Genomic DNA, 22,754 nt, shown 5'->3' with positions numbered 1-22,754 from the left:
TAAATGCAAAAGTTCATTACCAACCTGTATAAAAATAAGTACTTATTCTAGTAAATAAAATAATGTGCTGGGTAACCACCACTCATTACAAAATAATGCATGAAATAACTAGTGGTCATTACAAAAATTCACAAAATTTTTGCTGGGTAATGACATCCTCTTACAACATTCTAAATTTTTCTTCTTTTTCTTTTCAAAGAAGTGTTCCATTAGTAATTTCCCAAAGCGGACGATGCAGTGATGTATAAAGTATTGCATCAACACTTTGTGACCGACTTGAAAAGGGTAACCGAACCAAAAAGGGTGACTCAACCTATTAGAATAAATAATAATAATAAAAATAATTAAATTTTTGTATATCTTTACCTATACTTTTTTATTTATTATTAAAGAATATAAAACACAAAAAAAAAAAACTATTTATTTAGTACCCACTGTTAGGATCAATTAAAGTTTATTTTGGAGATTGTTTCAAGACTCTTTTAAAGTAGGAACACGATTATTTTTGGCGCATCGTAGAAAACTCATTACGGCAATTTATTCAAGGCTCGTTCGAAGTAGGATTAAAAGAGTCTTAAACGATTCTTTTGGGGGCATAGTAGACGACTCATCTGGAAGAGTCGCCATCAACACACAGTTTCTCCCGTTGTACTGAACATGCGCGATCGGAATACGATATCGCAGATGATTAATTTAATCGCCAGCTCCGACCGCGAAAGATTCTTCTACGATCGAAAATGCTAGCTGGGTGTAAATAAATGCCAACTAACTAGGGTTCCTAATTTCCCCGACTTTTTTCTTTCCCGGGAGGAAATTAAAAAATCATTATATACTTTCATAATTTTTTAGTTTCATAATTTACATTCCCGGGAATTCAAATATAATAAAATTTACTTACCAAATTTCCATAAATATAGCGAATATAGTTATAATATGTAGAAATGTAACAAACGATAATTTCGCGCAAAGGGGTCGAAATATTCTGGAATGTAGAAATTACAACGGAATGACAAACTTACATATTATACCCTTGTCACTTATGGTAAAGGGTATAATAAATGACAAAACATTAAATGGCATAAATTTCAAAAATTTTTTGTTGAAAAATTTCAACACAGAAGATATGTACTTACATTTATTTACTCAAACCAACATCTATCATACCAAAACAATATTAAAACAGGTAAGAGAGCTATATTCGGCTGTCCGAATCTTATATACCCTTCACCAAATTATACTTCAAAATACAAATTTTAAATATTTTTAGGTAAACAAATTTTTTTTCCAAAGTTGGTTGTTTTCATTTCAAAAAAAATTTGTTTACCTAAAAATATTTATGTAAAATTTGGATCGTATTATTAATGCTGTATTCTACTTTGCGTAACATAGTTGACCAATTAGCATGACAAATAGGTTCGGATATTTTACTCAATATTTTACACGAACAATCGTGTGACTGGAATGCGAAAATGATTGCCACTAAATCACTTTGCGCCAATTTACGACAATCAAATTTATATAAAATGAGGCAATCATGTGACTGCAGAGAATTTGATTGCGACAATTTCTTTATTGGGCCCCAATTCAGCACAATTAAAATTGTATTAAATTGGCGCATTGCGGCAATCGTGTGAACCTTTAGTAATCCAGAAATATGTATGTAGATTAAAAATATGTTAAAAATCGAGGTTGTCCTTGGTTTTTCCTCATATCTCAGCCATTTGTGGACCGATTTCGCTGATTTTAGATAGGAAACTTCTCCAAAGCATGTCTGACAGAATTATTGAAGATTTGGATCCCGAAGATATCTGGGGTCTTCAGAAAATTGATTTCAACAGACAGACGGACATGGATTAATCGACTCCATTATCTATAAGAATCTAGAATATATCTACTTTATAGGGTCGGAAAATAATATTATATTTTCTGAGAGGTGAAGGGTAAAAAAATTGCTTGTAATTTCTCGGTATTGACTGTTATTATGAAAAATCCATTTTTCTACGCATCAGTTTAAAAATGATGATACATGCAGATGTTAGTATCGTATGCAATTGGAAACGGCAAACATTTATGGAGCTCTTAAAAATATCGATGTATCGGTTTTTGAAATATGTACATTAGGGATAGTGTTTATAAACCGGTTAACCAAAAACCGGTTTTTCTTCGAAATCTCGGTTTTTTGCGAACCGGTTAATTTAAAATGTTGATTTTCGGTTAACCGGTTTATCCGGTTTTTATCACTCGGTTAACCGGTTTTTAAAATTTTAGACAAAAATTTATAAATCTCACGTTTTTGTGCATTTTTAATATTATTTAATATTATCAGACACATTATTGGTCTGATTTGAAACCTAAAGTGCTGATTAACAATACAATAGATTAATATTTTTAAGAATTACAATGATTCTGAATAGTAGAGGACGATGAGTTTACTTAAAAACTTTTTCAGAATAAATTTCACATAATGAATTAATAATTAAATTCCGCATAATTCTATAAGTTTAGTCTAAATCTCACTAATGATTCATATCATATCAGAAAGTAGAGGTGATAATTAATTTCAAAATTATGAAATTTTTAATTATAAAAGTGATTTACATTTTTTGGTTGAAATTTAATGAATAAACCAATAATTAAAACAAGTATTATATTATTAAGATATTTATAGACGGCAATGCTGGGTATTAATATTTGTCAAAAACTCAAGTATCATAACTCAAGTATCATAATCATAATACAATTTCATCGTCTAAACAAAATTTGTATTAGATTTTCAAAAAATAGGAATGATTTTTTTGATTTACGGTCGGTATTCAAAATTTGTTTAAAAATATTCAAAAACTTTTTATTTTCATATGTATCGGGTATGTATTTATAAATACAAAAAAGGCAAACAAAGAAATAAAATATGTATAATAATATCGTGTAAACAATAAATGTTTTTTCGAAACGATTTCTTTAAATACCGAAAGATTTCAATAATATTTTAAATTTGAAAAGTGTTAGTAACATATTTATACTCAATTCCATTTGACTGAGATAATAATTTTGAAATTTTTACAAAATAAATGGACTTAGCACTTTTGTATATTTATAGTTATTTAATATTAACCATTCCTGACTACTAAAAATTACAAAATTTAAAGCTGTATATACTTTATTGTACATTTGATGTTTTTTACACATATATGACGGTTAACCGGTTTAACCGGTTTTTTCGATGTCGGTTAACCGAAAAACCGGTTTCTTAAAAAAGCCCAATTTTCGGTTAACCGACAAACCGGTTTTTTAAAAAGTCGGTTTTTTATAAACACTAATTAGGGATATAACTTTTGACATTTTTTGCAAATATGCAAATTGGCATAGCATAGTCGAATAGAGCATTAAAAAATATGAAAAACCACGGTATTATTTTTTTACGGTTGTTAAAAAAGTTCACGCACCAAACGCAATAAAGTTTTTCATTAAATTTTTTAAATTATTTTGAAAAACAATATATTTTATTTTAATAATATCTGCGGACATACTTCAAAAAATAATTTTTAAATAAGGGAAGTATCCCTCGCTCTTGCAAAAAACAAATGAAATTATTTATATAATTTTTCCGAGAAAAAAAAGTTTGGTTTATTTTAGAAATTGGTGTTGGTGCGTGATGTTTTTGATTCCAAATGACCTAAAAAAATGATTTTCATTACTAATTCAATATTGGCCATTACGTGGTGGTATGCCAAAAATTTCGCCAAAATTAGTTATATACCTAATGTACATATATCGATATATATCGCCGATATTTTGATATATCGTTGAAATTTGTCCATCACTACCCCGTTAGGAAGACAATTTTCTCTAGAAAATTAGGTTTATGTATTTCAAACGTTTAACTGATATTATTTAAATAGGAAAATTGTTTAAGATATCAAAAAGGTACCATTATTCACGTAATTTTTAGTTTTAGGTACTAATGCACAAAATAAGACCCGTTCAAAGCAAATCTAGTTTATACATACTGATTCTGCAATTAGGGTACAAATCAATTAGACTTATGGAAGTGGGTCTTAAATAGGGTTTTTATCCCGGGAATTCCCGGTACAAATTTCCCGGGAATTTTTCACTTCCCGATTCCCGGGATTTTTAGTCGGGAATCCCGGAAAATAAAACCTGATGAAATTACAAAGAAAACAAGTTAGAACTCCATTTTTTTTAAAGTGAAAAGTTTTTTTTACAGTTTTTCTTTTATATCTCGGAAATCGCTTAATATTATTATTTAGTTGGGGTTTAACGAATTGGCATTTAAAAAGACATATGGAAAACTGTACGGTCTAGAAATAAAAGTGAATAATCTTCAATGCCAAAATGGACCGGTGCGAATTATTCCACAAAACTCTAGTAGAATAAAGGCCCCCACTTTTGATGGCGGCACACGCTTTGGTATTTTCAAGTATAGAATTGATTTTGGCTTTGAAAGGAAACAGCAATAGTTCTTGGTAACAATGACAGCTTTATAATGAGTGTATTTTCTGCAAAAAAAAATCATTCTGTATTATAAAAATTCATAATTCTTCATTTTGTGAATGAAGCTTTAAGCTTTCCGTCATTATATTTTTTAAAAATTATTTGTATAAACTTTTATATTTTGTAAATAACAAGGCATCAAATGAAGACTTTATGTATATGTAAATATGACATAACAAAGGATCGAAGGAATTAATTCTTAATTCCATTTTCGTGATCAAAATAAATTTTAACTCTTAACGATTCAGTTAAATGTATTGAATTAATTCCTTTTACTAAAATAAAATTTGTTTCAATTCATTTTGTAAATGAATAAGAAAAAACATTTTAAGTCTTGAATCAACAAAAATTTAATCATTCAAAGTTTGAATAAATTCTGTTATTAATTAACTTCAAATTGAAACTTTTAAAGGAAGCTAAAGAATTAGATATTGGGAATGGATTTATGAAATGAATTAAGTTCAAATTGAATTAATTAATATTTAATGATTATAACACTAAGTTTTTATATGAAATTTTGCTATAATATTCATAATTCACAGTATTATTATATATTTCGGGAATAGCCGGGTAACCGGTAATGTAGAGAAACATTTTCCCGTTTCCCGGGAATCAAAAAAGGTCGAGAAATTAAAAACCCTAGTCTTAAATTAAATTCATTTCGTCTTGATTAGGGTTCCTACGCGAGAAAAATTTCCCGGGAATTCCCGGGAATATATTTTTGTTAATTTTCGGGAAATGTTTGTCGGGAATTTTCGGGAATTTCTTCATAAGTTTTCTTCTAAAAGTTACAATATTCAGATACGTTTCGGTGACCAAATTAGTTGCTAATTGAATTATTCTATTATATCCATACATTTTTTCGGTTCTAGCAAAATAACAGAATTTTTTTCACTCAACTCAAGCCACAGTAGAAAAATTTGGTTATTATTAATGTATCAATTTAAAGCTTATGCTTTTAAAATAATTATTAAGATGTCTAACATTACAACTTTTAGGGATATTCAGTGATTATTATTTATATTTAGAGAATATAATAACAATAATAGTGGTTCAAATTTTTTTATCTACAATCAGATTTGAAAAATTTCTCTAACTATGCATATTTTATAGATTTAACATGGTCGAAATTCTTAAGTTTTTTAATTAAACAAAGAATTTATTGATATTATACTGATTAAAACTACGACTCTGACAATACCGATCAAATGCCACTATTAAATTAGAAACCCTTATAAAGGCTGGACCAACAAATTTTTTTTCTGGTTTTTGGTTTAATTTAATATTAAAAAATTCCCGGGAATTCCCGGCAATGAAACGATTTTTTAATTTCCTCCCGGGAAAGAAAAAAGTCCGGGAAATTAGGAACCCTAGTCTGGATCTTCATCAAATCTGACTCCGGAAAAATATGTGGTGAAACGGTCTAATTTGATATTGTAAAACAGCAAAAAGCTGGAAATACCGCTAATGCAGAATGTATTGTCACATTAGGCTGTAGTATGTATGAAATTAAGTGTTAGGAAATTAAGCTTTCCGAATTTCATATAAAAATATTTTTTTTTTATATAAGTATAATTAAGTATAGTGTTCCGCATAGGTGTTAATATAGTGCTAACCAACTTATAAAAAGTTATCGTTAGTACCTAAAATGAGTTTTGTAGTATTTAGCATTAGTCTTTTTTATACTTCTCTTCAAATAAGACGTTCGTTGGACTAAATAATAAAATAGGTGATTATATTTGTATACATACATACTTGTAAGCTTTAGCTGTTGGAAATTTGAAGAATATTTTGTGAGTTAGATGAATATCTGGAAGCTTAGTTACAACTTGAACATTTTTTAATGACCCCAATTAATTTGTTAAAGTTATAGCGTTTTATTTTATAATATACGTATTTCACCCTCAAATTTATCATGTGTTAGAAAGGCAGCACTCTCTAGCAAATTAAAAAATACCAGTCTCTTATTTTGATGTAGTGTAACATAAAAAATAAAAGTGTTTACTCGTTGAGAGTGGAATTTTCAAGCCTAAGTAGCAGTGTTGCCATTTTTACACTTTTCGGGTATTTTATGACGCTTTTTTGGTGTCGTTACCCTTTTATTTTTACCAAATACCCTTTTTTAAAAAAGGGCATTTTTTGACGGTTTTTCCTTATTTCGTGGCGTTTTTGGTGCTTTTTGTTATAACCAGGGAAACCGGAAATATGCTCTAAAAAAAGCGTTTTAGGCGCTTTAAATATGCAGTAAAAACTTTAAAATATGCTCTTAAAATTTAAAAAATATGCTCTTAAAAAAACAAACTTTTACATAATTTTTAACCATAAAAAATTTACTTAAATTTTCAAATAAAAATCGTTGTCTATTGGATCTGAAAACATTTTTATACATAGAAAATGTTCTTTCGACATCAACTGATGTTACAGGAGCAAATTTAAAAGACAATATTTCTTTAACACTTAGAACGGTTAAGTTTGAATTAGAACTAAAATTTGATATTTAGATGGAGCTATTATTAAAATAGTGCTTATTTTATATTAAAACAAGTAAGAGAGCTATATTCCGCTGTGCCGAATCTTATATACCCTTCACCTAATTATACTTCAAAATAAAAAAATTTAAATATTTTTAGGTGAACAAATTTTTTTTTCAGTTTTTTAATTTTTTGGAAAAAATTTTTTTTTTTTTTAGATGAACATTTTTTTTTCTGTTTTTTCATTTTTTGGATAAAAAAAATTTTCAAATTGTTATTTTAAATTTAAAAAAAAAAATTTCTGTTTTTTAAATTGTTTTTTGGTGAAAAGCCATCTAGTTTTCAACAGGGAAAAATAAGTAAGAAAAAATTTGTTTTTGATAAACTCAAAATATGCTATTAAACAGTAAAATATGCTCTAAAAACGCAAAATATGACATTAATATGCTCTTAAAACAAATATATGCAAAAATATGTATTTAAGGGTAAAATATGCAAAAATATGCACTAACAAATCGATGCCAAAATTCTTAAATAGTTCTGAAACGTGTAAATATCTTATCCATGTGCTCATTAGACTCACCAGAAAAAACATGCATTTGCATATTTTGGTTTCCCTGGTTATAACCATGTGATTTTGAAACAAATGAAACTTTTAAAAAATTAGTATTTCCTTAAATATGTTTTGTGGTCCGATGATGCTGATGATTATGAAACAGATGTATAAGAAATTGTTTTCTATAAAAAGTTATCCTTATTTTATTTTTTCTTAAATTTTTATTTTAAGTTTTTGTGTACTCCCATGGTACAATCAGTTACCATATATATACAATTATTAGAGAGTGTTTCCAATGTTCACCGCTAAAACGTCAAACTATGTATTTAATCACTTAAATTTTTTTAATTCGTTGTCGCAATATTTTATAAATTTTTAACGTTTTAATTGAAATTAGTATACACTTATTTAAAAAATATAGTCTTTCTTCAATTATTTATGAATTTATGGTTGAAATTGAATTTTTTGTATATTTTTTACATTTTATTTTGTTTGACGTTATAGGAAATGTATAATAGAGAACATACTTTCTAATAATTGTACTTTGTTAGTTCTGCCATGATTTACTCCTAAATTTTAACCTGCACTTTATATTTAAAGTTTATTGCTTTTTTATCATTGTTTTGAATGCCAAATTTACCCTTTTACCATTTTTTAACCCTTTCAGACATTAAATGGAATTAGTTGAGATAGAAAACTGAAAATCTCAGTGTAAGCTAATTTGAGGCCGCTAATTAAGAATATGAAGTCAAATTGCAAGTTAATTGTCACACCTGCCTGCCAGTTGAGGTCAAATTTATTAGACGAATTTTCTTAATGGAATAAATGTCCAATATATTGGACAAAATGTCTGAATACGTTTTCAAAATTTTTGTAAACATTTTATTTTTTTCTCTTGGCGCTTTTTACCCTTTTTTCGTAATTATTTTACACTTTTTAATCATTTTTACTATAAACTTGGCGCTTAGCATCATTTCTAAAATGGCAACACCGCTATTAGTTTAAAGGAATTAATGACAGCATATATTTAACCGCCAAACCTATCAAACGATTCCCCTTCTTTGTTTGTAAATAATGACTTTTAATCGAATTCACTTCTGTAAACAAGAGAAATTTTCAATATGCCTATAAGTATAGCCAATGAATCAATCGCAGTGGGTACAAATATTACCCATAAAACTGGAGCTATACCCAAAAACTGATGAAATTACCCAGGGTAGGGTATTATGCGTTTGTGCAGATGTTTGTAACGCCCAAAAATATTAGTCTAACACCCACCTTAAAGTATACCGATCGACTTAGAATCACTTTCTGAGTCGATTAAGCGATGTCCGTCCGTCCGTCTGGTCGGCTGGCTGGCTGTCCATGTATACCTTGTGCGCAGAGTACAGGTCGCAATTTTGAAGATATTTCGATCAAATTTGGTACATATTATTTTTTCGGCTCAAGGACCAAGCCTATTGAAACTGGCTGAAATCGGTCCACTATTTCACCTAAACCCATACAAATGTCCTCCCGAAATTGGACTTTATCGGTCATAAATGTTTAATTTATATATGTATCTCCACAAATTCCGCTCCAAATAAGTTTTATATACACAAAATTCATGTCACCAAATTTTGTTACGATCGGTCCATAATTAGTCATAGCTCCCATATAGACCCGCTTCCGAAAATCACTTTAACTTGCATAAATCGCTTAAAAATGTTGGTAAACACACAAAATTCAACATAGTTAACTTTAATATAGACATAAATCACACGACCTAATTTCATGGTGATCATAATTGGTCATATCCCCCATATAAGGCCCACTTCCGAAAATCACTCAAAAATATAAATTATTGAAATTTTAAAAGAAATTTTTTTTTTGCTTTTTACTTAGTGTAGGGTATTATATGGTCGGGCTTGACCGACCATACTTTCTTACTTGTTTTTACATACATTAGAAGAAATTTATATTTATTAAATTTCAATGTTTTTTTGAAAATATTTTATTTTTTTTTTGTAAAAAATAAATATTTCCCTTTCAAAAAATGTTGGCACCACTGCTTTCATATTGTTAAGGTAGGATCACACGATTGCCGCAATGCACCAATTATTGGTCTATTTTATACGTCAATCGTGTGATTTCACAACTCATTGGCTCATATGTCAAACCACAACAATATTGTGCTTATTTGGCCCAATCAAATGCAACACTGGTGCGGCAATCATGTGAATGCTTGATATGCAACATGCACCAATAAAAAAGTTAAAAATACAACAATATTTATTGTGTTCTAGTGCGGCAATCAAAGAAGACAATTAGCGCCAATATTCATTTTTGTAAAAGAAATATTCTTTTTGTGAGCCACTCTTTGACCCACATACATCTTTTAACATTTCTTTATTAATTTTTTTATACGATAATTAAGGCCGACGCAATTTTCTTTTTTTATTTAACAAATAATTTTTTCACAATTAGATTTTTTTACATTTATGTAAACAAAACAAAATTTAACATCTAGACAACAGCTGTTTCTCTGAGTTGCCGCAAACTAGAACAATCGTGTGACTGGAATGCGACAATTATTGCCACTATATCGCTTTGCGCCAATTAACGACAATCAAATTTATATAAAATGAGGCAATCATGTGACTGCAGAGAATTTGATTGGGACAATTTCTTTATTGGGCCCCAATTCAGCACAATAAAAATTGTATTAAATTGGTGCATTGCGGCAATCGTGTGATCCTACCTTTAGCATTTTTGTCTGTATATGATATCAGCTGTTATAGCTGTCACTTAACGTTGCGGACAAGATTCTGTTTTCAACAGATTCATCCGCAACAGAACGGCAACGGTACAGAAAAACTAACGACATACACAACTTCCCCTAAGCTAAAAACAAAACAGCTGATTCGTTACGGAACGTACAAACTAATTATGCCTTAAGTTGACAAATAAAAAAAAAAAAACAAATTTATATTTCTTTAAAGCATTCAAAATGGAAATAAATACTTTAATAAAGTTATCAGCAGTTTGAGGTATGTTCAGGTGATTCTACGTCATTGGTAGGCAAAAAGAGGTATTTAATTTGTGTGCTCTTTTGGGTAAAAAATAAAATATTCACAACAACATCAAGAAACTGAATGAATTGTGTGTATTTTTACGCTCTTTTGTTCACATTCGGGTTGTTTGACGAAAATCATCGTAACCTGAGCAATATGAACGCCTACCATGGTTCTACGTGTTTAATGAAATAATTAAGATTTAATCATGTCAATTTGAAGTGATTAACAAATAATAGCTTATGCTATGTTCACACTTGGGCTTTTAAACGCTTTTAAGCAAAATTTTGATTAAGTTAATCAAAGCCGTTCACATTACATTGGAGATGATTAAATTGACACTAAAAGGAATAAGTTGACAAATAAATAAAAAACAACAAACAAATTTATATTTCTTTAAGGCATTAAGTATGGAAATAAATACTTTATTAAAGATATCAGCAGATTATTTTAAACTTTTTAATTATGAAATTGTGAACATTGATAAATTATTTAAGGTTTTTTAAGGACAAAAAAACTTCTGTCAAAATTTATTTATCGGTACTACACTGAAAGGTGGCCGATGCTACATAATAGTCGGTTTGAGGTATGTTCAGTTGATTCTATATGATTAATGAAGTGATTAAGTTTTAATCATGTCAATTTGAAGTGATTAACAAATCATTTAAATGTATGGATAATCATCTCGATTTAGAAGTGATTAGAGCTTAATCACGTTGGAGATGATTAACTCTGCAAATGTGAACATAGTATAAAATTCAAGTTAACCATGAAAATGATTTACGTAAAATCGAGCCCTTAGCGCCAAATTATCGTAAGCGACATTTTCAAAATTTTTTTTTATTGCAGAAATTAAAATTTTATAGACCGACTGATGTTTTAGCGTTTTCAGAATATCAAAATTGTTAATAACTTCAAAATTATAGGGGGTAAGATTTTATCGTAAGTCAATGTTTACATTTTACAGTAAACGAATTTTATCGTAAGCGACACATAGTGGTATAGAAAAAAAGAGGGAAATAAATCTTTAACTTCTAAATGATTAGATTGGTTTGAATGAAATTTCACATGCGCAAAGAAGAAGTGTTGTCGAGTTTAAGTTTTGAACGTGGACCTCATGGGCCCACCAGGGGCGCGACCAAGGGTCCTCAAAGTAGGACACCTCGGGTATGTTACATTTTTAAAACGATCCTATTTCTTCGTTTGTGTTCCGATTTCAAAAAAATTACACATATAAAATCTTTTCATCGAGCTCTACAAAAGACCTAGTCGTAGCTATCAATTATCTCTTATAGCTTATTAGATATTCGCATTTGAAAATTAAATTTTCAACATTTTTACCTAACCTACTCCAGTTTTTTGATAACAGCGTATCCAAATATTTTTCGATTTTCTCCAGTTTTCCTTCATTGCACTAACAACATATGTATGTGTCAAATAGAAAAAGAAGTGCTTAAAAATAATGATTAAGTCCAAAGTCATATGCATTTGAATTTAAAAAGCCGATTTTTCGCTAATTTTTTGGGAAAAAAGAAAATTTTTTCTTTTTAAGTAATCGCAGAAAAATTCTAAGAGGATGTATAAGGAATTTATACTTTCTGAAAGCTAAGTTAATAAGCTAATAAAATATTTTAAATAAAAAAAAAAATTTAATTTTACTTACCGAGGGGACCAGGTCCATTCAAAAAACCCCTATTTTTTATATAAAATTAAACTTTAATGCAAAAATTTTCAAATCGCATATTCGATATCAAAATTTTTTATTTTTTTTTGTATTACTTATTTATTAGACAAAGTACATAATATTTGTATTCTCAAAATGTTGGCCTCAGCGCCAAGAAGGCATTTTTGAGGCAAGTTGGCAAAGTATATAGATACATATTTAAAGTGTACAAATAATATGTTTATAATTTATAATAGTATGTTAAAATTCATATTACAAATTGAAAGTATTGATGTTTATTGCAATTCCTATAGAAACGTTTCCATTAAACTATATAAATAAACTTTACTTAATGATTTAAATATTGAAATTCTCTCAATTGATTTTAAATAAGGTGGTAAGTTATTATATAAATTGCCACCTACGTAATCAATACTTGTTTTTTCCAATCTGCATCTTGGAATTCTAATATTTGAAACATTTCTTGTATTAAAATGAGTTTGATTTTGAAAAAAGTTTATTGTAGATTCATTTGTGTTCCGCATATTTTTAAAAACAAACACTAAAACCTGGTGCTCATGTAAAGCAGAAATTGGTAAAACAGTTTTAACAATATCTCTATTGTATTTAGAATGTACATATTAATCTGTATGCTTATAAGTACATACACATGTATGTACTACATAGATTGAGCATATAACTTTGTAAATAAAGAATCAGCGATCAGTTGTAATCTAAACGTCATTCTTTCAATAACACATGGCGCAGTCGGTGCGGAATGTTTACAAGAAGTAAGACTAAAGATCAAGAAGACCAGATAAAAGAAGACAGAGATTCCGACGGAGAATTATATGAGGATCCTATTGAGATGACAACAACCATGAGTAGTTTTGATGTTCATAAACCAGAGCCACTTAAGTTAGATGGCAATTTAGCTGAAAATTGGCGTGTCTTCAAACAAAATTACGAAATTTTTTCGATTGCAACCGAATTAGAAAACAAAAAAGAGCAGCAACAGATTGGAATATTTTTAAACCTGTGTGGTCCTGAAATAATTGAAATATTTAACACTTTAGGTTTATCAGCTGAAGACAAAAAGAAATATAATGCAGTTGTTGCAGCTGTGGAAGGGTATTGTACACCGAAAAAGAACGAGGTTTATGAAACTTTTAAGTTTAATAAAAGGAAACAAGAGGAGGGGGAATCATTTGATTCATTTCTTTTGGATTTACGTAAGTTGGTTAAACCATGTGAGTACAAAGATGAAGACAGAATGTTGAGAGATAAAATTGTCATTGGTACAAATAACAGTAAACTACAAAAGAAATTATTAGAAACAGAAAAATTGGATTTAACAAAAACAATAACAATTGCAAGAAACTTCGAATTAGTGGAAAGTCAAGTAAATGACATTCAAAAACAACAACATAAAAGTAACCAAGTTGATGTGGTTACTGAAAAAGCACTGAACGTACGCAAGGAAAGTAATGAAAGAAGAAATCAGAATTACCAAAAAACAAATTATAAAAACAACAATAATTTTGGACAAATAGTATGTAAATTTTGTAAAGGCAAACACGAGCGTAAAAAATGTCCGGCATTTGGCAAACAGTGCAGTAATTGTGGTCGTTTTAATCATTTCAGTGTAGCGTGTTATGCTTCAAAGATAAGAGAAATTAGAGAAACTGAAATAGAACCTCCAGAAGAAAATATTTTTCTTCATCAGATTTCACATACTATGATGGTATGAACAAATTCGTTTAAACAACTGTTTGATAAAATTTAAACTTGACACTGGTGCAGACGTTAATGTTCTTCCGCTAAGGTATTTAAAGCTTATTAAAGATGTAAATCTGCAGAAGGGTGGAACACCACCTCAAAGCTATAGCGGTTCAGATTTAAAATATGTGGGAACATGCGAATGTGTCGTAATGTGCAGAAACGAAATAACAACATTAAAGTTTGTAGTGATCGATACACAGTATGAGGCTTTATTAGGTTTGACAGCTTGCTCAAAATTAAATTTGATAAAACGTGTGTATAGCATTTCGCAAACAGAAAAAGATGAATTTGTTGTCAAAAATATTGATCTGTTTGAAGGTTTAGGATGTTTTGTAAGAAATTTGGACATAAAACTAAAAAAGGACTCTATACCTATTGTGAAGCCAGCAAGGAGAATTCCACTATCAATATCTACACGAGTAAAAGAAGAACTACAACGAATGGTTGAAAGAGACATTATAGAACCTGTAGATGGCCCAGTAGAGCGTGCATCGAATATGGTAATTGTCGAAAAAAAGAATGGCCAATTAAGAATTTGTATTGATCCCCAAGACGTAAACTCTGATATTTTGCAGGAAAATTACACAATCCCGTCTTTTGAGTCAATTTCGGCACAACTTTCTGGAAAAAAGTTTTTTACGGTACTAGATCTAAAAGAAGGGTTTTGGCAAATTGCCTTAAGTAAGGCCGCAAGCGAAATTTGCACATTTAACACAACATTCGGATGTTACCGTTTTAAACGTTTACCTTATGGCATAAAAATAGGTCCGGAAGTATTCCAAAAATATAATGAAAGAAATTTTGCAAATATCCCTAATGTTACTGTTTTTATAGATGACATATTAATCGCTGCTGATACGGAAGATCAACATGACGAGCTGTTACAACAAGTAGTAAATCGAGCAAGGAAAATGAACATTAAATTCAATAAGGACAAAATACAATACAAAGTAAAAGAGGTAAAGTATTTGGGCAAAATAATTTCGTGTGAAGGTGTAAAATGTGATCCTGATCGAATTAAAGCGATATTAAAAATCTCTCAGCCTAAAGATAAAAAGGATTTACAGAAATTATTAGGAATGGTCAACTACATCAGAGAGTACATTCCAAATCTTGCAGAAAAAACCCAACCGTTAAGAGAACTTTTAAAAAATGGTATTACGTATGAATGGCAATCAGCTCATGAAAAATGCTTGCAGCATATAAAACAGTTAATAGCCAGTGCACCAACGTTACAAAATTTTGACGAAAAATTAGACATCACCATTGAAACAGATGCTTCCGAATTTGGAATTGGGTGCTGTTTAATGCAAAAAGGAAAGCCCGTAGCATTTGCTTCTAGAAGCCTTACAGATGCTGAAGTTAACTACGCACAAGTGGAAAAAGAATTACTGGCGGTAGTGTTTGCTTGCCGTAAGTTTCACTACTATATTTATGGAAAGAAAATTTTAGTTAAAAGTGATCATAAACCGTTAGTAGAGATTATGAAAAAGAGTTTTTGTAAAATACCATCTGCAAGACTACAACGGTTAAAATTAAGCTTGATCAAATATAATATTAATTTAGTTCATGTTCCTGGAAAATTTTTATATATTGCTGATTTTCTTTCACGTTATTATGATGAAAGTGATAAAACTCCTGAAATTGAAGACCTGCAAGAGTTTGTTCATTCCATAAACATATCTTCAGAACGTTTGCAATTATTTAGAAATGAAATAAAAACAGATAAATCATTAAAAGAATTAAAGAATTTCTTATTGGAAGGGTGGCCAAATGATAAACGAAAAATTCCGGATGATCTGAAAGTGTATTGGAAACATAGGAACGACTTAACAATTGAAAATGATATTATCTTCTTTAACGATCGTGTTATAGTACCTCATAGCCTTCGTAAAAATGTGCTGGCCCAACTGCATTCATCGCATCTTGGAATTGAAAAAACCAAGAAAAGAGCTCGTAGTTTGGTTTATTGGACTAAAATAGACGAATCTATAGAAAATATGATTACCCATTGCGATGTTTGTCAGAAATATAGAGCATCTAACTCAAAAGAACCTATGCTTTCACATTTAGTGCCAAAATTACCTTTTAGCAAAGTGGGTATAGATCTTTGTGAGTATGCTAAAAAATCTTATTTAGTATTATCAGATTATTATTCTCGTTTTTTGGATATTATTCCACTTAATACCAAAACCGCCAGCGAATGTATTAATAAATTAAAAGTGTGTTTTTCAATTCATGGCATACCACTAAATATTGTGTCTGATAATATGCCATTCAATTCATTACAGTTCAAAATGTTTTGTAAAAAATATGATATCAATTTGATAACAACAAGTCCCGGATATTCACAGGCTAATGGTTTTGCAGAAAAGGCTGTAGGAATAGCGAAAAACTTAATTAAAAAGACTTTGGAAAGTAAGCAAGAAATTTGGCTGGCACTGTTAGAATATCGAAATACACCATTAAAAGAAGTTGATGCTTCACCTGCAGAGTTATTAATGAGTCGTAAAACTCGAACGCTTCTCCCATGCAAAATCAACCAATTTCAACCACATTGCATTCCAAATATTGTGCAAAACATTAAAAACAAAAACACATATGCGAAATTGAACTACGATAGTAATGCCAAAGCTAAATTGCCGTTTAAAAAGGGGGATAATATATGGTATAATCATGGGCTGAATACTTGGATTAAAGCTACTATCGAAAACATACACCCTTCACCACGATCCTATTGGATACGCTTAGAAGATGACACAGTACTTAGAAGGAACTCAAAGTGGATTCGTAAACGTACTTTGTTACCACGATGATGTGAACTCTTATATAGTATATTATTATTATTGAATTAATTAATATTTTAAGATATACACATATTATTCAATGAATTATTTAAAATTTGTAGAAAGAGAGAGATGTTGTATTTAGAATGTACATATTAATCTGTATGCTTATAAGTACATACACATGTATGTACTACATAGATTGAGCATATAACTTTGTAAATAAAGAATCAGCGATCAGTTGTAATCTAAACGTCATTCTTTCAATAACACATCTATAAAGTTGTGTTGTTGAATACATTCTGGGTAGATTATAAACAATTTTTAAAGCTTTATTTTGGATACGTTGTAAGGATTTTTGCACAATATTGTTCTTATTGAATGTATAAACACTTGCTAAATAATTTAGATGTGAATGTATTAAACTATTGTAAATCATTAATTTTGTTTTTACATTTAGTTAATTTTTAAATTTGTATAAAATTCCAACAGCCGGAGCTATTTTATTTTTCACCTCATTAATGTGAAGATTCCAAGATAAGTTACTTTGTAATGTTATTCCTAAATATTTAACTGAGTAACTTTCACATACAGACGTTCCATCAACACACACCGAAAAATTACTGTTAGAACTAGCGGAATGGGCTCTAAAACGAACTAATTTGGTTTTGTCGGAATTAAGTAGCAAACGATTTCAACGAGCAAATTCAAATATTAAAACTGAGTCTCTTTCAATATTTGTTTTCAAAACTAAATCGTGGTTGAATGGGTAAAATAAGCAGACATCGTCAGCAAACATAAACAATTGACCTGTAAGATTTAAATTTTTTAAATCATTTAAATAAATCGAAAAAAGTAACGGTCCAATACCACTTCCTTGTGGCAAACCATGTTCAACAGTGCCAAGACTACTTTTGAAATGGTTAATTTCGGGGTATTCTGAAGTTATTATCATTTTGTTGAAAATATTAACTAAAATAGGTAAAATTTCACATAAACATTCCTTAACAAATTTAGTAGAAATGTTGTCAAAGCCTGGAGTTTTGTTTGTATCCAAAATTGAAACTATATTACTAAGATCATTTTCATTAATTTCATTTAAAATAAATCGGGAATTTACTTGCGTAAGTGTCATTAATGAATTACAAGAATCACTTGGTGTTATTTAAATTTTTTGTTTAAGTTCATTTACAACTGAAAGGAAATAATTATTTAATAAATCGGCTTTAACTTGATCATTTAAGATATTCCTACCATGCGCATCAATAAGTTTGTTATCCTGACATTTAGATCTACCAAGGGTATTGTTTATAAATTGCCAATGTTTTCTCAAATCATTTCCAGCTCTATTAAAATTTTCAGTGTAATAATTATTTCTACATTTTTTTTACAGTAACCGATTTTAGATGGCTCAATACGCTTTTAATTATTTTGTAAAGGATTCCGATAACTCCGACCCTGGTATGGATATTATAGCCAAAAAACTAAAAATGTCCATTTTTGGGATTTTTCAACACTTTTTTGGGATTTGCGGGATTGCTGATAATAAATTTCAAAATTCGTTTTTATTTTTCCATTTTAAATAGAAAATTTTACATAACTGTGAAATTTCATTAAGAACTATTCATAAATTACAATTTTATTTCAATTCGAAAAAATTTTGTCTATGCAAAAATTCAATAAAAAACATTTTTTGTCATATTTTTCAATAAAGTATTCCATGAATTTTTAATTGACAAAAATTATAAATATTTTTGAAAAATAGACAAATAGCTTGAACGAAATTATATTATATCGCATCATAACATTTTTAATTCTATGTATAAATTTCAAAATAATAGAAAAAACCTTCTCCTTTAAAATTTGTGTTTTGTGGCTTACGATAATTTGGCGCTAAGGGCTCGAAATAGTAACTGAACTTGACGCTGCGCAGTGGTTTAGAAACTTTTTTTTTGGAAATAATTCCGTATCTCGGGAACTATTGGAGATATTATTACAAAATTTCACATGGTTAGAGCTGAGGTATTGAGTTGAATTACATTTGTTCAGCTTCCTAGGGGTAATACGGGTCAGTTTGTGCCCCCTCAAAGTTGGTCACCTCGGGTCTCAAAATTTTTAAAAAAATCCCCAAAAATTCATTTATGATCCGAATGAGCTGAAATTTAAAATATAAATAGTCCTTGAGAAGATCTACAACAAATTTGTAGGTTATCTCCTTCAGTTGAAGAGATATTTATTTTTTTTTTTTTTTAATTTTGCTCGATTTTTTTTTGTTTTTTAGATATGGCGGCCCTACGGAGGGTCGAATTTTTTTTCAAAATATCAGCTATATTGGCAATAAAATTCTAAATAAAATAAAAAACTTCTTAACAGTTATCTCGTCCGTGTAAAAAGTTACACTCATCCAAAGTTGGAACATGTAAAATGGGCCTAATTTTTTACGATTTTTACTAAAAAAGTCCCTATATTTTTTCTTTTGTAGAAACAAATTTTCTTTGGGACTATATACAATTTTTATATGTTCCGGAAAGAAAACTTAATGCAAAAGAATGTAAAATTTGTACATTTTTTCATTTAATGCGTACAAAATGTTATTAACATATCAAATGTAAATTTTGAATTCAAACACATACTGACTTAACAGAAATTTTAGTGTAACAGATTTTTGCACGCATTATATGAAAAAACGTACAAATTTGTCAAAGCGGGCAAGGTTTGTGGAACTTCTGAGGAGTAAATAAAGGCTTTTTATATAAGTATTTGATACTGTTGAAAACATTATGACCTGAGGATATTTTAGTAAAATTAAATAATTTTATAAAATTTTGGGACTTCATTTACCTTAAAAACTAAAAAAACTTTCATATGGTGATTTTCCACGAATAAAAATATAAAATTTGATTTAATGTAAAATTTTAACGGTTAAAGATATCATAACAAAATTGGGAACTAATTTAGATCCAAATGTCCTTAAATTTATGACATTATAATTTTTGACATTTTTTATTTTCAAATACCGAAATTCCTAAAACGGGGAAAATGTGTTCCAAAAACTGAGTTTTTTTTAGAAAAGTGCCTACTGTGACGCTATTTACCGTGTGATAGTAAAACAACTTTCTAAGTATTTAAACAACATATAGGGTTATACAAATACGGAACTTTTTCGAGGATCGCTGCTTTGCCTTTTTAGAATTTTTTACTGAAACCTAAATATTTTTTTTAAAATTGTCCAAGTTTGGATAGGTCTGGGGGATACTGTGTCGGCTTAAGTGAGCCCAATCGTAAAAAATTAGGCCCATTTTACATGTTCCAACTTTTATTTTTATTTTATTTAGAATTTTATTGGCAATATAGCTGATATTTTGAAAAAAAAAATTCGACCCTCCGTAGGGCCGCCATATCTAAAAAACAAACAAAAATCGAGCAAAATTAAAAAAAAAAAATAATAAACCTAAATATCTCTTCAACTGAAGGAGATAACCTACACATGTAAGCGTATTTCTCAAGGACTATTTATATTTTAAATTTCAGCTCATTCGGATCATAAATGAATTTTTGGGGATTTTTTTAAAAATTTTGAGACCCGAGGTGACCAACTTTGAGGGGGCACAAACTGGCCCGCATTACCCCTAGGAAGCTGAACAAATGTAATTCAACTCAAAAACACCTCAGCTCTAACCATGTGAAATTTTGTAATAATATCTCCAATAGTTCCCGAGATACCGAATTATTTCCAAAAAAAAAGTTTCTAAACCACTGTGCGCTGCGGTGTTAGGCTTGGTGTTTTCTATGACGAACTTGGGAAAGGCATTTTATATAGTTAATTTTATTGAAATGTATATCATTTGAAAGACAACAATACAACTACAAAACGCGAATAAACAGTTTCATGATTTGATTACGATTGTTGTTAAATGAGGGCGCTAAAGTCAGAAAATAGTCTTTAAAAACGAAAATACGTTTGTGGATTGTTTGTAATGTAATATATACTATATGTAATATATACTGCATTTTGTTAATACTTTAACCGACTTATGTACATTCATTCATTTAATCTCAATAATATGTCAACCTTTTTAAGAAAATTGTGAAAACAATATTTGTAGTAGTTCTTCTTACAGATATTTTTTTTCAAATTAATAAGCTAAATAATGGAAAGGAATAAATATTATAGAGAAAATCTGAATTTTTTTAAGAAATCATTTTATTCTTCACTTTAAAATAAAATAGTTGCCGGTTTCAGATTTGTTTCTAAAAAAATATTTCTTTGGTTTTATTTTTTAAATCTTTAAAAATGTGGTTGATAAAATTGTATTTCTCTTTTTTTAATTTTCTCTTAATAATAACTCATATATTTGTTGGAAATCAAAGTTTACATGAACAATGATTTAACATGAATAAAGTTCAGGCTCAAAATTATCATTTCATTACGTCAAATATTTATGAAATTAAAAATACTAGGTAAATTAGCATATTATTTCATACATAGTTTTATTCAAATGTATTTTTTTAATTAACTGTCACAGAAAAGTTTCACAGTTATTATGGACAATTTGACCATATTAATTTATTTTAATATTTCACGTTTTTCATAGTTTAGAAGTTCGATATTTATTACAATTTAATTTTTCAATTGGGATGCATTGTATCAAATTTTCTTTAATTAAGAACAATTATTTCTAATGCGATTTCAACGCAATTCGAAACAAATATTATCTATGACGAAAAAGGATAACAAGTCTTTGATTTTATTAAATAACCAAGATTTGATTAAAATGAAATATAGTAGCTCACAGTTTAGAAACTCAATTCTAGGAATATATACCAATTTTTGAGACATTCCAGTCATAATTGCAGCTAAAAGAAAGTTTCAATAATACAGGATGTATAGGAGTTAGTTATGTCCTTGCATCGATTTTAATTATTCTTTCTTATTCATTTCATTAAAAGGTATCTACATTTTTATTCCCTAGTATAATTCTTGCTAGTTTAGTCCATTCGTTGTATGGGGAATAGCGAATATTGTATATGAGTAATGTACTGTTTTTATAATACAAGAGAGTACTTTAAGTGGAAAGTTTACAAAATTTATAAAAACAGCACATAAGTCTTCATTGGTCAGATAGTATAAGAACTGTCAAAGCTTTGTCGTTTATCTGACATTATTCAAGTCTTGGTCCCTGCGCATAGAGTCAACTATGTTAACGAACAATCAGACAATTGGCCAGAATGGGATCTGCATCAAATATCTCCAATCCAGTTTCCGTTGTGGACTTTTAAAAGTAGTATGTATCTACTTTTAAAGTATATGTAGGGTGTTCAAGATAATGTGGCCCTCTTTTAACGGAAAATTAAAACAGAAGGGATATGGAAAATGTTTCTGGCAGTATTAACGGATATCTGCGAAGACAGAGAAACGGAGGAAATATACTACCAACATTGATGAATTATCCAGGCCACAAGTTGGGTCATATATCCGCCTTATTTGCATAAATTATGGTGTTGTCGAAACGGGGTCATTTCGACTATACTTGATTGCTTGCGCGCAGTTTGAAATCCGTAAAAAGATTCCTATACCTATCAGCTATCAAATACCTTCAAAATTTATTATATTATTTATTTGTGGCAACTCTAATCTGTATAAAAATATTGTTATTTTAGAATTGAATTTAGAAAGACGACTTTTGTAATATTGTCACACTTTAATATTAGAAAATTTTTAGAAAAAATCTGAGTTATTACAGTTATTTAACCTACAGCTTGGAAAATAAAGCTTTTAAGGTAAAAAATATAATAAACATAATTTGGTCATATCGCTTGTGGCGAACAAAATTGCTCACCTCTTTGTAATAAATCTAGGGATGACTTGAACCAAAGAATATAAATCATATAGAATGCGCATGTGAACGAAAACTCAAAAAAACTGAAAAA

At 29.1% G+C, this 22,754-nt stretch overlaps 1 protein-coding gene across 1 annotated transcript in view; it reads left to right on the top strand.

Annotated features, from left to right (window-relative positions):
• The first annotated feature begins 6,202 nt into the window (after positions 1-6,202).
• The window catches only part of fln (flightin), a 136,533-nt gene continuing 119,981 nt past the window's right edge, over positions 6,203-22,754 (top strand). The window contains exon 1 of the mRNA XM_065505443.1: positions 6,203-6,241. The gene's annotated coding sequence lies outside the window, so the exon portion shown is untranslated. The remainder of the gene's footprint in view (positions 6,242-22,754) is intronic.

Source organism: Calliphora vicina, chromosome 3, assembly GCF_958450345.1.
Source record: "Calliphora vicina chromosome 3, idCalVici1.1, whole genome shotgun sequence".
Taxonomy (NCBI): Eukaryota; Metazoa; Arthropoda; class Insecta; order Diptera; family Calliphoridae; genus Calliphora; species Calliphora vicina.
This window is presented reverse-complemented; position numbering and strand designations above follow the sequence as displayed.